Below are 18,038 nucleotides of genomic sequence, written 5' to 3' on the forward strand. Positions count from 1 at the left end.
TGCTAAAATAGCTACAATGTAACTATTAGTTATATTGCAGCTATATTAGGGTTTATTTTACAGGTAAGTCTTTAGTTTTATATAGGATTCATTTATTTAGTTAATTTAATGATAGTGTAGTGTTAGGTGTAATTGTAACTTAGGTTATGATTTATTTTACAGGTAAATTTGTATTTATTTTAGCTAGGTAGTTATTAAATAGTTATTAACTATTTAATAGCTATTGTACCTAGTTAAAATAAATACAAAGTTGCCTGTAAAATAAATATAAATCCTAAAATAGCTACAATGTAACTATTAGTTATATTGAAGCTATATTAATAGCTAGTCGGGGGCTTAGATTAGGTGTAATTAGTTTAAAATTATTGTAATATTTTATTATTTTTGGTAATTTAGTGTTTGTTTGTATTTTGGTACTTGTATGATGGATGGAAGACCTCTTCTTGCCCCGCTTGGATGAAGACTTCTGCCGGTCTGGATGTCCTCTTCTGCCCCATCGGATGAAGACTTCGGCCCGGCTGGGTGAACACGACTCAAGGTAGGGAGATCTTCAGGGGGGTAGTGTTAGGTTTATTTAAGGGGGGTTTGGGTTAGAGTAGGGGTATGTGGGTGGTGGGTTGTAATGTGGGGGGGGGGATTGTGTTTTTTTTTTACAGGCAAAAGAGCTGTTTTCTTTGGGGCATGCCCCGCAAAGGGCCCTGTTCAGGGCTGGTAAGGTAATAGAGCTGTTAACTTTTGTAATTTAGTATAGGGTAGGGCATTTTTTTTATTTTGGGGGGCTTTGTTATTTTATTAGGGGGCTTAGATTAGGTGTAATTAGTTTAAAATTCTTGTAATATTTTTTTATTTTTTGTAATTTAGTGTTTGTTTGTTTTTGTAATTTAGTGGGGGTTTTTTGTACTTTAGTTTATTTAATTGTAGATAATTGTAGGTACTTGTAGTTAATTTATTTAATGACAGTGTAGTGTTAGGTTTAATTGTAACTTAGGTTAGGATTTATTTTACAGGTAATTTTGTAATTATTTTAACTAGGTAGCTATTAATTAGTCAATAACTAATTAATAGCTTTTGTACCTAGTTAAAATAAATACAAAGTTGCCTGTAAAATAAATATAAATGCTAAAATAGCTACAATGTAAGTATTAGTTATATTGCAGCTATCTTAGGGTTTATTTTACAGGTAAGTATTTTGTTTTAAATATGATTCATTTATTTAGTTAATTTAATGATAGTGTAGTGTTAGGTGTAATTGTAACTTAGGTTAGGATTTATTTTACAGGTAAATTTGTATTTATTTTAGCTAGGTAGTTATTAAATAGTTATTAACTATTTAATAACTATTGTACCTAGTTAAAATAAATACAAAGTTGCCTGTAAAATAAAAATAAATCCTAAAATAGCTACAATGTAACTATTAGTTATATTGCAGCTATCTTAGGGTTTATTTTACAGGTAAGTCTTTAGTTTTAAATAGGATTCATTTATTTAACTATAGTAAACTTATTTCGTTTTATTTAAATTATATTTAAGTTAGGGGGTGTTAGTGTTAGGGTTAGACTTAGGTTTAGGGGTTAATAACCTTATTGTAGTAGCGGCGACGTTGGGGGCCGGAGATTAGGGGTTAATACTTGTAGGTAGGTGGCAGCGATGTTAGGGAGGGCAGATTAGGGGTTAATAAAATGTATTATAGTGTTTGCGAGGCGGGAGTGCGGCGGTTTAGGGGTTAATACATTTATTATAGTGGCGGCGATTTGCGGTCGGCAGATTAGGGGTTAATACTTGTAGTTAGATTGTGGCGACGTTGGGGGGAGGCAGATTAGGGGTTAATAACTATAATGTAGGGGTCGGCGGTGTTAGGGACAGCAGATTAGGGGTTAATAGCTATAATGTAGGCGGCAGCGATATCGGGTCGGCAGATTAGGGGTTAATACTTGTAGTTAGATTGCGGCGACGTTGGGGGGGGCAGATTAGGGGTTAATAACTATAATGTAGGGGTCGGCGGTGTTAGGGACAGCAGATTAGGGGTTAATAGCTATAATGTAGGCGGCGGCGATATCGGGTCGGCAGATTAGGGGTTAATACTTGTAGTTAGATTGCGGCGACGTTGGGGGAGGCAGATCAGGGGTTAATAACTATAATGTAGGGGTCGGCGGTGTTAGGGACAGCAGATTAGGGGTTAATAGCTATAATGTAGGCGGCGGCGATATCGGGTCGGCAGATTAGGGGTTAATACTTGTAGTTAGATTGCGGCGACGTTGGGGGAGGCAGATTAGGGGTTAATAACTATAATGTAGGGGTCGGCGGTGTTAGGGACAGCAGATTAGGGGTTAATAGCTATAATGTAGGCGGCGGCGATATCGGGTCGGCAGATTAGGGGTTAATACTTGTAGTTAGATTGCGGCGACGTTGGGGGAGGCAGATTAGGGGTTAATAACTATAATGTAGGGGTCGGCGGTGTTAGGGACAGCAGATTAGGGGTTAATAGCTATAATGTAGGTTGCGGCGATATCCGATCGGCAGATTAGGGGTTAAATAATGTTATTATAGGGTTTGCGATGTGGGGGGGCCTCGGTTTAGTGGTTCATAGGTAGTTTATGGGTGTTAGTGACTTAGTGTACTAAATGGGTGTTAGTGTACTAAAACATACCGAATTTCAGAACGGAATAGAACCGAATTCAGCCGAATCCGAATAAATCCGAAACGAATTTATTCGGATCCGAATAAATCCGAAACGAATTTATTCAAATTTTGCCGAATCCGATTCGATCCGAAACGAAATTCGAAAAGTCCGAATCGATCCGAACCGAAAACGAACCGAATTTTTTAGCCGTGCACATGTCTAGAAAATACCAGCATTTCAAATACCCTAGGGGGTCTACTTCTCAAAAATATATGGTTTTATGGGGGTAAATTTCATTGACCGGCTTCAGAAATGTCCCAAATAGGACATGGGTGCATGATGACCGATGTGAAAATTCCAAGTTGAAAAACTGGAATGCGCTTCCTAAAAATAAGGCCTTCTAGCCCCCAGAGAACCCAACACACCTATACATGGGTGGTATCACTGTACTCAGGAGATGTTGTTGAACACATATTGAGGTGTTTTTTGGCAGTAACACATAACAGGAACTGAGAATCCATGCCTAAAGTACAATGTGTGTGAAAAATAACACAAAAAAATGACTACCCAAAATTTTGACAAAGACTGGTGGTTAAATAAGTTCATGGAAAGTGTGAAAATACCAGCATTTCAAATACCCTAGGGGGTCTACTTCTCAAAAATATATGGTTTTATGGGGGTAAATTTCATTGACCGGCTTCAGAAATGTCCCAAATAGGACATGGGTGCATGATGACCGATGTGAAAATTCCAAATTGAAAAACTGGAATGCGCTTCCTAAAAATAAGGCCTTCTAGCCCCCAGAGAACCCAACACACCTATACATAGGTGGTATCACTGTACTCAGGAGATGTTGTTGAACACATATTGAGGTGTTTTTTGGCAGTAACACATAACAGGAACTGAGAATCCATGCCTAAAGTACAATGTGTGTGAAAAATAACACAAAAAAATGACTACCCAAAAGTTTCACAAAGACTGGTGGTTGAATTAGTGCATGGAAAGTGTTAAAATACCAGCATTTGAAATACCCTAGGGTGTCTACTTTTCAAAAATATATGGTTTGATGGGGGTAAATTCCATTGGCCAGCTTCAGAAATGTCCCAAATAGGACATGGGTGCATGATGACCGATGTGAAAATTCCAAGTTGAAAAACTGGAATGCGCTTCCTAAAATTAAGGCCTTTTAGCCCCCAGAGAACCCGACACACCTATACATGGGTGGTATCACTGTACTCAGGAGATGTTGTTGAACACATATTGAGGTGTTTTTTGGCAGTAACACATAACAGGAACTGAGAATCCATGCCTAAAGTACAATGTGTGTGAAAAATAACACAAAAAAATGACTACCCAAAAGTTTCACAAAGACTGGTGGTTGAATTAGTGCATGGAAAGTGTTAAAATACCAGCATTTGAAATACCCTAGGGTGTCTACTTTTCAAAAATATATGGTTTGATGGGGGTAAATTCCATTGGCCAGCTTCAGAAATGTCACAAATAGGACATGGGTGCATGATGACCGATGTGAAAATTCCAAGTTGAAAAACTGGAATGCGCTTCCTAAAATTAAGGCCTTTTAGCCCCCAGAGAACCCGACACACCTATACATGGGTGGTATCACTGTACTCAGGAGATGTTGTTGAACACATATTGAGGTGTTTTTTGGCAGTAACACATAACAGGAACTGAGAATCCATGCCTAAAGTACAATATGTGTGAAAAATAACACAAAAAAATGACTACCCAAACGTTTGACAAAGACTGGTGGTTGAATTAGTGCATGGAAAGTGTTAAAATACCAGCATTTGAAATACCCTAGGGTGTCTACTTTTCAAAAATATATGGTTTGATGGGGGTAAATTCCATTGGCCAGCTTCAGAAATGTCCCAAATAGGACATGGGTGCATGATGACCGATGTGAAAATTCCAAGTTGAAAAACTGGAATGCGCTTCCTAAAATTAAGGCCTTTTAGCCCCCAGAGAACCCGACACACCTATACATGGGTGGTATCACTGTACTCAGGAGATGTTGTTGAACACATATTGTGGTGTTTTTTGGCAGTAACACATAACAGGAACTGAGAATCCATGCCTAAAGTACAATGTGTGTGAAAAATAACACAAAAAAATGACTACCCAAAGGTTTGACAAAGACTGGTGGTTGAATTAGTGCATGGAAAGTGTTAAAATACCAGCATTTGAAATACCCTAGGGTGTCTACTTTTCAAAAATATATGGTTTGATGGGGGTAAATTCCATTGGCCAGCTTCAGAAATGTCCCAAATAGGACATGGGTGCATGATGACCGATGTGAAAATTCCAAGTTGAAAAACTGGAATGCGCTTCCTAAAATTAAGGCCTTTTAGCCCCCAGAGAACCCGACACACCTATACATGGGTGGTATCACTGTACTCAGGAGATGTTGTTGAACACATATTGAGGTGTTTTTTGGCAGTAATACATAACAGGAACTGAGAATCCATGCCTAAAGTACAATGTGTGTGAAAAATAACACAAAATAATGACTACCCAAAAGTTTGATAAAGACTGGTGGTTGAATTAGTGCATGGAAAGTGTTAAAATACAAGCATTTGAAATACCCTAGGGTGTCTACTTTTCAAAAATATATGGTTTGATGGGGGTAAATTCCATTGACCAGCTTCAGAAATGTCCCAAATAGGACATGGGTGCATGATGACCGATGTGAAAATTCCAAGTTGAAAAACTGGAATGCGCTTCCTAAAATTAAGGCCTTTTAGCCCCCAGAGAACCCGACACACCTATACATGGGTGGTATCACTGTACTCAGGAGATGTTGTTGAACACATATTGAGGTGTTTTTTGGCAGTAACACATAACAGGAACTGAGAATCCATGCCTAAAGTACAATGTGTGTGAAAAATAACACAAAATAATGACTACCCAAAAGTTTGACAAAGACTGGTGGTTGAATTAGTGCATGGAAAGTGTTAAAATACAAGCAATTGAAATACCCTAGGGTGTCTACTTTTCAAAAATATATGGTTTGATGGGGGTAAATTCCATTGACCAGCTTCAGAAATGTCCCAAATAGGACATGGGTGCATGATGACCGATGTGAAAATTCCAAGTTGAAAAACTGGAATGCGCTCCCTAAAAATAAGAGCTTTTAGCCCCCTGAGAACCCGACACACCTATACATGGGTGGTATCACTGTACCCAGGAGATGCTGCTGAAGACATATGAGGGTGTTATTTGGCAGTAACCCTTAATATTATCAGTAAATGTATTCTTAAATTGCTATTTTGTCAAAAAATCTAATTATTTTTTTTCCCCCCCAAACTTTGGCATAGATTGGTGGTAAAATGGTTGCATGAAAAAAGTCAAAATACCCCAAGTTTAATACCTTAGGTTGTCTTCTTTTAAAAAATATATACATTTGAAGGGTTATTCAGGGATTCATGACAGATATTGGTGTTACAATGTAACTATCGCCAATTTTGAAAAAACATGGTTTTGAAATAGCAAAGTGCTACTTGTACTTATTGCCCTATAACTTGCAAAAAAAGCAAAGAACATGTAAACATTGGGTATTTATAAACTCAGGACAAAATTTAGAAACTGTTTAGCATTGGTATTTTATGGTGGTTGTAGATGTGTAAGAAATTTTGGGGCTCAAAGTTAGAAAAAGTGCTTTTTTTTCATTTTTTCCTCATATTTTATATTTTTTTTATAGTAAATTATAAGATATGATGAAAATAATCATATCTTTAGAAAGTCCATTTAATGGCGAGAAAAACAGTATATAATATGTGTGGGTACAGTAAATGAGTAAGAGGAAAATTACAGTTAAACACAAACATCGCAGAAATGCAAAAATAGCCTTGGTCCCAGATGGTCAACAAATTGAAAAGTGGTCTGGCCACTAAGGGGTTAAGAGATCCCTCTATACATATCTCAAAACAGAATGCTCCTGTCATGGTTGATTAAATATTTCATACCTGCTCTATGTTAAATGTTTGCATATAATGTGTATTTTTATTATTGTTTTTGTATTTTATTGTACCCTATTGTATCAATGCAATGTTTTGTGATCCCAGGACATACTTGAAAACGAGAGAAATCTCAATGTATCCTTCCTGGTAAAATATTTTACAAATAAATAAATAAATAAATGTCAATATATATTTATGTTATAGTAGTCCGTAGGATTAAATTTTATTTTTACAGACATGCAGTTATGCAGACCTAGGTGCTAAGCTGGATTTGAAGGTTTTTTATTTTTTTAAATATATATTTTTTAAACTTTTTTTATCAGATCCCCAAGATTTATATCGTTGGAAAGGTTAGGCGATTACCTTTCTAACGGTGGGTCTTGGGGGTCTGTAGCTGCTTAGATTCCTGAGATACAGGCTTCTAAGCAGCATGACCCATTTCCCTATACTGTCTATTGAATTTTTTTAAATAAAGTTGCTCGGTGACGTCATTAACGTCATTGCGCGTTATGTCACCACGCAAAATGTGAAGCCCTGGTGATGCCTGTCACTATACAGGCCTGATCGCCGGGGTGGGAGTTGATGGGAGCCCCCAGATTGGCCTCAAGGTGGGTGAGTGCTAGCGACGGCTCTGAGTCATCGTCAGCACCTGACTGGTATAATTTGTGATGGCTCAGAGCCGTTGTTAGCACTCAAAGGGTTAAATATTGAATATTTATGTGTAGGGCCTACAGTTAGTTTTAGGTTATGGCAGATTAGGGGTCAATGTTTAAATAATATGCATAGTCATGTACAATGTATATTGTTTAAGGTATTGTCGATATCTTAAAAGGGATTTAATGGTTGCTTTCTATTATTTTAAACATAAACATATATTTTCAAATATATACCCCCAATACTCTAAATAATCTACATTGTACAAGACCATGCATATTTTGTCAAGGAGATGAGGTAAACGCAGAAGGACCAGATTTTGAAGTGTCCCCATTCTCCCAGAAGATAGTACCCCAAACAAGTGGTATCCTTAGGTGCCTCATCAAATTGCCGACAACATACTTAAAGACCGACTTGATCCCTTGCACTCTACTCGATCGACACCCCTTTTAAGTAGCAGCGGACTGGGATTCATTTCCAGTCCAGCAAAGAGTTCCAGGAGCCTGGAGAGGTTTTGCCGATCAGCCAGCGGTCGACCACCATCGTTTTAGTGCATCTCTGTGACACATTATTTAAACATTACTGATAACTTTAGCAGCATAGCTTCTTAGTTATAATGGGGAGGTTTAGGATTTATAGTTTAATTTATTTTAGTGATTTATTTTTTGACAGTAGGCAGTTAGCTGGGGTATTCCAGGTTAGTTTTGTTATCACGTGACGTAGGTGTAGGTGATATTAGGCACATAGCTGGGCGTTCCAGGGTTGTGTAGGTTAGCCGTGACATAGGTGTGAGCAGTCAGGGGGAGTTAGCTGGGCGGTGCAGGGGGATAGTAGGTTAGCCGTGATGTAGGTGTAGGTGTTTGGTGTTAGGTAGCGAGGCAGAGCGGGGGGGGGGGAGTGTAGCTTAGGAATGACATAGATATAGGCATTCAGGGGGAGTTAGCAAGGCCTGCTAGCGGGAGATGTCTAAACTTTGCTTTGAATACATCGACACAAGATCCATATTTTCAAAGCTGCGAAGTGCAGGTTGAGAGGAGGGTAGCGACCATGTATGTCTCGCCAACTATCAACTGCCGAGACAACATTGTCTGAGGTAGTTAGTGTAGATGTAAATAAACTTAGGTCCCCACGTCAATATTTGAAATGGGTCTACTCTGAAACTAATATTAGTTTCAGTGAGGACACTGTCTGCGCTGTGTCAGCCCACTTCAAATAGGGCCCCCCTCTGCAGTAAAATGCTCATGAGCGACGATGTTAGCGATGATGTCATGCTCCCATTGACTTCTATGGGAGCTACCATTGCCGCTCGCCAGCATCGTTCGGACTCGCCCCTTTTAGAACATTCCGACAGATCATCAGGCTGTGATGCCGACGAGGCAATCAAAGCAGTTCCCGATCGTCTGTCAATGTTTTGGACATTGGGGCCACAGCCGGAGCAGGCCACAGGGACCCAAAGCTTACTAGGAAACCATGGTATAGATATCAAAAACTGTTGATGTTCAAGATATATATTTCCATTTTTTGACGACTTAATAGTATGAAAGCTTTTCAAATATATTACTAATTAAAGCTATACCCAAAATAAACTACTAATTTTTCAAAATGTAATATGTATTTATCATATAAGAAATAATTAGTTGTGGCTTTGAAGAGCAGCTGTATGATTGTAACTTTTAAATAAATATCGTTCTATAGGACCATATGCATACCAGCTCATAGAGTTGGTAGAGCTGCAGAATATTCCACCAACCTAAAACTTCACCAGCCACCACTGGTTGCATGAAAGTAGGGTGTCAGGCCTTCTGATGTGGAGATGTAAAAAAACATATAGATTTAAATGTGGTGTGTAAGTAATCTACCAATTCCTGGTTCTCTGGCATATACTGATTTTCTTTCAGCTAATAAACAGTATATGTACAGAACAGATGTAATACAGTGTTTACCTAAAAACACTTTCCATCAAGCTGTTGAGAAGAATAGTATAGGTATTGCACATCTGCCTTTTTATGAGGTGACAGGAAATGAATCATTAGTTATGGCAGTAGCTACAGTTTTTAAGATTGATAAAGGGTCCAAAGAGTTAATGACTACTTCCTATTTACTTGAAAATATTTCTATTTTAAAAGCAGTAATTGGTCAGCTGAGAGAATGTTAAAAACATTGCTGGTGACACTGACGCAGTACCAAGCCGCATTCAGAACACCTTTATATGGCTCCTTTATTATTTCTTCCTCCCTCTTCCGTCTATGTAAAACCTACGTAAACTCAGATAGATGACTCATTCACATACATGCAGTGATGGAACCCACAATTCATATGATGGATTTACAGATAGTCTTTGCATACATGTGCATTCCTTTTGAGATACATTTTTTGAGGCTATTTGTTCTTCTTTTTCTTGCTGTAAATTTAGATTTTGCCTTCTGTAGATTTGTATTGTACATTCAATGGGCTCCTTTTATGCTGCTTCCGAGCCCCATGGTTTCAGGCTTGCCTGAAACGGAAGTTAAGAAGCAGCTATCATAAGACCGCTGCTTCTTAACTTGTCCGCCACCATTGAAATCATCCCGATCCGATCAGGATGATTGACAGCCCCTGCTAGCGGCCGATTGGCCGCCAGTGAACAGGGGGCGGCATTGCACAAGCATTTCACTAGAAATGCTTGTGCAATGTTAAACGCTGTCAGCGTATGCTGTCGGCATTTAGCGAAGTTGAGCGGACATGATTCACTGCTTGACTATTAATAAATCTACCCTAAAGTGTATAGTGCTTTGGCAGAGGTTGGATGGTTGCCAGAAAATGGAGGAGGATTATGGTTGCCACCTCTGCCATGTTTTCATGGACCCTTATGAGTTATGCATGCTGCAGGGTAAGCAGGGCGGAACATGTATTATGCCTCTGGACATCACATGAAAAGTGCTGAGGAATAGCACAATACATGTTGCTCCCTGCAAACCCTACAGCATGTGTAACTCATAAGTGTCCAGGAAAACATGGCCAAGGTGGCAACCCTAAGAAGGATTTTTGCCAGAAAATGGAGGATGACAAACACAGCCTTCGGATTCAAAGGAGAAAGTCCCCAAAGAGGGCGATCTGAGCTCTCTTCTGCAGCAAGGAAAGGAGAAAATATAGCACAGAGGAAAATATACAGATTGTAAAATGTACAACACTGGCTAACTGAATGGCAAAGGTTCATCTCTGAACACAGCATTGCTGCAAAGCACAATAGTAGCCCAAGTCAGAAGAATCAACAATGCACTGTGATTTAACCAGACAGTCCGTAGATATATTTACAGCACCAGCCAAGAATAAACAAAATAAATGTTATTATTACTGACAGCTATTTCTTCGGAGTTACATCAAGCTCTGCATGTACACACAAAACTGCACACTTGCAACTTGACAGTGACAACAGCACCAGAACAGTGGTGTCAGTCTGTGCACTTTCATACTTAAAAGGGACATGAAACCCAACATGTTTCTTTCATGATTCAGATAGCACACAATTTTAAATGACGTCTTATTTTCATTGTATTATCAGATTTGCTTCGTTCTTTTGGTATCCATTGTTGAAGGAACAACAATGCACTACTGGGAGCTAGTTGAATACGTCAGGTGAGCCAATCACATGAGGCATATATGTGCAGCCAGCAATCAGCAGCTAGCTCCCAGTAGTGCATTGCTGCTCATTAAACTACCTAGGTATGCTTTTTAGGATACCAATACAAATAATCAAATTAGATAATGGTAACAAATTATAAAGTTGTTTAAAATTGTACTTCCTTTCTGAATCATGAAAGAAAAACTTTGGGTGTTATGTCTCTGTTCCTCTGACATGACCCTACCCTATAAATTACCACCAGAAGTAGCAATACACACGAAGAAGTCACAGAATGGTACCAATAAGGATAAATCATGTGATTCCATTTAATCTCCTAACTCAGTGCATAGTTGACCAGTACTTTCATAATTTTTATTCTGTTTAACTTAAAATCAAGCAGACCAATCTGCCCATGCAATTTAAATCAAACTGAGACAGCTCATGTACGCCTAGATTTGGAGTTGTGTCGGTAAAGACCTGCGGTGCTAACAAACTTTTTTTCCAGCGCACCCTTAAGACAACGCTGGTGTTACGAGTTTTCTGAATGGCTGCATTAGCCTCAGAAAAGTGAGCATTGAGCCAAATTTAGCTCCACTTCAACCCTCAATACCAGCGTTGCTTACGGTAGCGGTAAGATGGAAAAACGTGCTCGTGCACGATTTCCCCATAGGATACAATGGGACTGAGCTGGCTGAAAAAAAAACCTAACACCTGCAAAAAAGCAGCGTTCAGCTCCTAACGCAGCCCCATTGTTTCCTATGGGGAAATTAATTTTATGTCTACACCTAACACCCTAACATGAACCCCGAGTCTAAACACCCCTAATCTTACACTTATTAACCCCTAATCTGCCTTCCCCGCTATCGCTGACACCTACATTATATGATTAACCCCTAATCTGCCGCTCCGGACACCGCCGCAACCTACATTATAGCTATGAACCCCTAATCTGCTGCCCCTAACATCACCACCACCTATATTATATTTATTAACCCCTAATCTGTCCCCCCCAACGTCGCCGCCACCTACCTACACTTATTAACCCCTAATCTGCCGTCCGGACATCGCCGCCACTATAATAAATGTATTAACCCCTAAAACGCCGCACTCCCACCTCGCAAACACTATAATAAATTTTATTAACCCCTAATCTGCCCTCCCTAACATCGCTGCCACCTACCTACAATTATTAACCCCTAATCTCCCACCCCCAACGTTGATGCTACTATAATAAAGTTATTAACCCCTAAACCTAAGTCTGACCCTAACTCTAACACCCCCCTAAGCTAAATATAATTTAAATAAAACAAACTAAAATTACTATAATTAAATAAATTAATCCTATTTAAAAATAAATACTTACCTATAAAATAAACCCTAATATAGCTACAATATAACTAATAGTTACATTGTAGCTATTTTAGGATTTATATTTATTTTACAGGCAACTTTGTATTTATTTTAACTAGGTACAATAGCTATTACATAGTTAATAACTATTTAATAGCTACCTAGTTAAAATAATTACAAAATTACCTGTAAAATAAATCCTAACCTAAGTTACAAATACACCTAACACTACACTATCAATAAATTAATTAAATAAATTAACTACAATTATCTAAACTAAAATACAATTAAATAAACTAAACTATAATACAAAAAACCCACTAAATTACAAATAAAATTACAAGAATTTTAATCTAATTACACCTAATCTAAGCCCCCTAATAAAATAAAAAAAGCCCCCCAAAATAATAAAATTCCCTACCCTAAACTAAATTACAAAGTAATCAGCTCGTTTACCAGCCCTTAAAAGGGCTTTTTGCGGGGCGTTGCCCCAAAGTAATCAGCTCTTTTACCTGTAAAAAAAATACAATCCCCCCCCAACATTACCCACCACCCACACACTCCTACTCTAAAACCCACCCGATCCCCCCTTAAAAAAACCTAACACTACCCCCTGAAGATCACCCTACCTTGAGCCGTGTTCAGCCAGCCGGCCACCGATGGGACAGAAGAGGACATCCGGACCGGCAGAAGTCTTCATCCTATCGGGGCAGAAGAGGACATCCGGACCGGCAGACATCTTCATCCAGGCGGCATCTTCTATTTTCATCCTTCCGAAGCGGAGCAGAGCCATCTTCTACCCAGCCGACGCGGAGCCATCCTCTTCTTCCGATGTCCTAACGACGATTGAAGGTTCCTTTAAATGACGTCATCCAAGATGGCGTCCCTCGAATTTTGATTGGCTGATAGGATTCTATCAGCCAATCAGAATTAAGGTAGGAAAAATCCTATTGGATGATGCTATCACCCAATCGGATTGAAGCTCAATCCGATTGGCTGATTGGATCAGCCAATAGAATGCAATGTGGGGGGCCTCGGTTTAGGGGTTAATAGGTAGTTTATAAGTGTTAGTGTACTTTGTAGCACTTTAGTTAAGCGCTTTATGTTCTGGCGTTAGCCCATAAAACTCTTAACTACTGACTTTTTTATGCGGTAGGAGACTTGGAGGTAGAGGCTGTACCGCTCACTTCTTCCAAGACTCGTAATACCGGCATTAGGCAAATCCCATAGAAAAGATAGGATACGCAATTGACATAAGGAGATTTGCGGTAGCCAAAAGTCACGGAAGAAAAGTGAGCGGTACACCTGTACCTGCCATACACGTAATACCAGCGGGCGTTAAAAAGCAGCATTAGGAACCCTTAACGCCCCTTTTTAATCTAGGTGGTAGTGTGGCACATACTAATTAAGATAAATAGATTATTTTCTGATTTGATATCTCACAGGAGAATGAAACTGATGATGTTTTGAATAATTATAAACACAGGCTGCAAATAAACAGTGTTATGGGAAAATGTAACATCAGTCCTGCTTTCCACTGAGAAGATTCCATGACCTGCTGACTTTCTACAGATGAGGAACAAATAATACAGCTACAACAAAGCTGCTGATTTGCTAATTTTCACATTAGTACCTTAGTGTGTAGAGAAAAGGCAGAGGGTGCTTCAAATGTAGGTGAATGTCATATTCCCAGCAAATAAAACTGCAGTTTAGGAAGACTGAAGTATTAAGCCGAACAAGTAGTGAAGGGTAAGCTGTAATTACTATAGCCCTGTCAGTTGAAGGAGTTGTAGGAAGTGTAAAGATCTATTGTTATAGAATGCACAGAACTCATAAATGCACCATTGTTCAACTTCAAGAACTTTTTATTAACTGAAGACAACAGACAAATTTCACTGTAATACCTCATGCTTGTCCCTAGTGTTAGAATATATGAACTGCAACACATATAAACAGCAATAACTGGAAGAAACCATTATGATATATTCATTACATTTCCCTTCTTAAAAAAATAAAATTATATATATATATTAGATATAAAGAAATATACATATAAAAAAACAAACAAACAACAAAGCACACAGTTATGTAGTGTCATAATCTTCCCAATACTTTGGCTTGATTCTCCGTCCATATCTGGAGAATCTACTGGGTGGCTCAACTTGTGCTGTTTCTGTCGTGCTAGGAAGAATCACATTGGAGCTGTGATCAGAGAGTTGTGCGGTTGGTGTTCGACTCAGTAATTGTCCCTCCTGTATGTCCACATGTGAAGCATCAGTTGAGCATAAAGTCTCATTTATATCACTATGTGACATCCTTGGTGGTACATAAAGCTCTGCATGTGGAATATTTGTAACTCCTGTATTTGTACTTCCGTTATGATGCAGATGTATTCTGTTGCACTGGTAATCTTTGCCATTCTTGGTGCAGACAATGTATGAGCGTGGTGGTGCACTTGTTACTTTGGTTAGCACTGCAGGTTTCCACCTCCCTTCTAAATTTTGCACCCTTACCCTATCGCCAAGCCCACAAGGTTTTAGAAATTTAGACCCACGATCATAGTACTGTTTCTGCCTGTTTTTTAATGATTCCACTCACTTTTTAACCATTGCAGGATTCATTAGTAATTGCAATTCCATCTATTGGGGTGTTACGGTAGTTTAGAATACACAGGTATGGATCTTGATTAGTTTGGGATGCTTTTTCCAAAATGCTCTTTACAATTAGTATGTATTTTTCAGCTAAGTAATTTGACTGTGGGTAATGTGAATTGTATCCATGGACAGCGCTGTGGAATATGTTGGTGCTTCATAAATAAAGTATAACAATAATAATAATGTGGGCTGGACAATGTGTGTTTGAAACCCCATTATTTAGCAAATTTTGCGAATACCATTAAGAAGTACTGAGGACCATTATCTGATATTAACTTATCGCATATGCCATGTCTTGCTAAGATAGATTTAAAGACATTTATCACTGCACTAGACTTAGTGTCTCTTAGTTGAACTATTTCAAAGTAACGACTGTAGTAGTCTACCATTATAAGATCATTATTATGGTTCCATATAAATAGGTCTGATGCAATTCTTTGCCAAGATCTCTTTGGCTGTACTCTTGTTACCATTGGCTCCTTTTGGTTTGTTCTTTGGTTTTCTTGACATGTTGCACAATTATTGACTTCAATCTGTGAATTAATTCCAGGCTAATATAAGAGATCCCTAGCACGCCCTTTACACAAGGCTATTCCAAAGTGACCTATATGCAGTTTTCTTATTGTTTCTTTGCTGAGCTCTGGGGAAACAACAATTCTCTCCCCTTTAAAAACAATCACATCAATTATTGACAATTATTTTCTTACATTCCAGTAAGGTTTTAAGTCAACATTCACTTTGGCTTTTGAGTATGGGCAAGGCCTTATTATTGTGATCAAGTTGGCCATAGTTACATCCCTTTCTGTTGCTAGTTGTATTTCTTTAAGTTTCTCATCAGTAGCACATACTCTTCTAAGTCCGTTTCCTCTCTTTCATCTTGTCCAGGCTTAAATGTCCTTGAAAGCATATCACCTACTGGAATTCTTTTGCCAGGTACATATACTACATGCATATCATTCTTTTGAATTCTTAGGATCATTCTTTGCAGCCTTGGTGGAGCAGACACAAATGTTTTTTCCATGATGCTCATAAGTGGTTTATAATCAGTCTCAACTGTGATTTTCTGCCCATAGATGTATTGATGAAACTTTTCACAACCAATTACTATGGTCAACATTTCCTTTTCTATGTGAGCATAGGAGTCATTGATCTGAAAGCATATGCAACAGGCCTGCCTTCCTGCATTAGCACTGCTCCTAAACCGAACTGAAAGGCATCAACTTGTATTGTTACCTCCTTCTTGGGGTCAAAATATTGTAATCCAGTTTCTGATGAACGCACAATAAAACCTTTGACATCTTCAAAAACATTATTTATTGAGTCATTCCAGCTCAATAGTGCATCCTTTTGGAGTAGTTCTCTTAGTGAAGCTGTAGCTTTTGCTAGTCCAGGAACAAACCTTGACAGATAATTAAACAAACCCAGAATATCCTGACTGAGCATCTAATACGCTGAAGAATTTTGCATGTGCTAACTTGTGTGTGATGTAATCTAGAGTTGGTAAACTGTAATGCTCTTACATGGTTTCGTTGTTTAAATCCCTTGGATCAATGCATATTCTTAAAGCACCTGCGTTTTTCTTTTCTACTGCAACCATTGAACTTTTTCCAGCACTCCTAAATTCACCATGTGATCCAGTTCCTCTTTGAGTTTGTCTTCTATGGCAATTGGAATCCTTCTTGGTGAATGAATTACTGGATGTGCATCTGGTTTTAGTTTAATGCTGCATTCACCAGGCAAACAATCTAGCCCTTGAAACAAATCTGAAAATAGTTCCTCAACTTGTTGCTTAGTTAAACCTTTGTTATAGCTGTTTACAGGCATTTAACCCTAGAACAGGCTTTGCTGGGGTGTCTATAACATAAAATTCCAAATTAATGCCTAGATTACGAGTTTTGCTGTAACAGGGGTGCGGTGCTAACGAGCAGTTTATACTCACCGCTCACCTACAGACAGCGCTGGTATTACGAGTTTTTACAAACCTGGCGTTAGCCCCAGAAAAGTGAGCGGAGAGCAAAATTTAGCTCCACATCTCACCTCAATACCAGCGCTGCTTACGGTAGCAGTGAGCTGGCTAAACGTGCTCATGCACGATTTCCCCATAGGAATCAATGGGCAGAGTCGGCTGAAAAAAAACCTAACACCTGCAAAAAAGCAGCGTAAAGCTCCTAACGCAGCCCCATTGATTCCAATGGGGAAATAAAAGTTATGTCTACACATAACACCCTAACATGAACCCCGAGTCTAAACACCCCTAATCTTACATTTATTAACCCCTAATCTGCCGCTCCGGACACCACCGCCGCCACATGCATTATATTATTAACCCCTAATCTGCCGCTCCGGGCACCGCCACCACCTACATTATACTTATGAACCCCTAATCTGCTGCCCCCAACATCGCTGAACCCTAAATTTTATTTATTAACCCCTACTCTGCTGCCCCCAATGTCACTGCCACCTACCTACACTTATTAACCCCTAATCTGCCGCCCCCGTCGCAGTCACTATATTAAAGTTCTTAACCCCTAAACCTAAGTCTAACCCTAACCCTAACCCCCCCTAACTTAAATATAATTTAAATAAATCTAAATAAAATTACTACAATTAAATAAATTATTCCTATTTAAAACTAAATACTTACCTATAAAATAAACCCTAAGCTAGCTACAATATAACTAATAGTTACATTGTAGCTATCTTAGGTTTTATTTTAATTTTACAGGCAACTTTGTATTTATTTTAACTAGGTAGAATAGTTATTAAATAGTTATTAAATATTTAATATCTACCTAATTAAAAATAAAGACAAATAATTTACCTGTAAAATAAAACCTAACCTAAGTTATAATTACATCTAACACTACACTACAATTAAATTAATTCCGTAAATTAACTACAATTAAATACAATTAAATACAATTATCTAAAGTACGAAAAAAAAAAACCACTAAATTACAGAAAATAATATTAAATTTATTAAGGGGGGATTGGGTGGGTTTTAGAGTAGGGTTGGGTGTGTGGGTGGTGGTTTTAATGTTGGGGGTATTGTACTTTTTTTACAGGTAAAAGAGCTGATTACTTTGAGGCAATGCCCCGCAAAAGGCCCTTTTAAGGGCTATTTGTAATTTAGTATAGAGTAGGGCTTTTTATTATTTTGGGGGGCTTTTTTATTTTATTAG

The sequence above is a fragment of the Bombina bombina genome, chromosome 6 (genome assembly GCF_027579735.1).
Source record: "Bombina bombina isolate aBomBom1 chromosome 6, aBomBom1.pri, whole genome shotgun sequence".
NCBI lineage: Eukaryota > Metazoa > Chordata > Amphibia > Anura > Bombinatoridae > Bombina > Bombina bombina.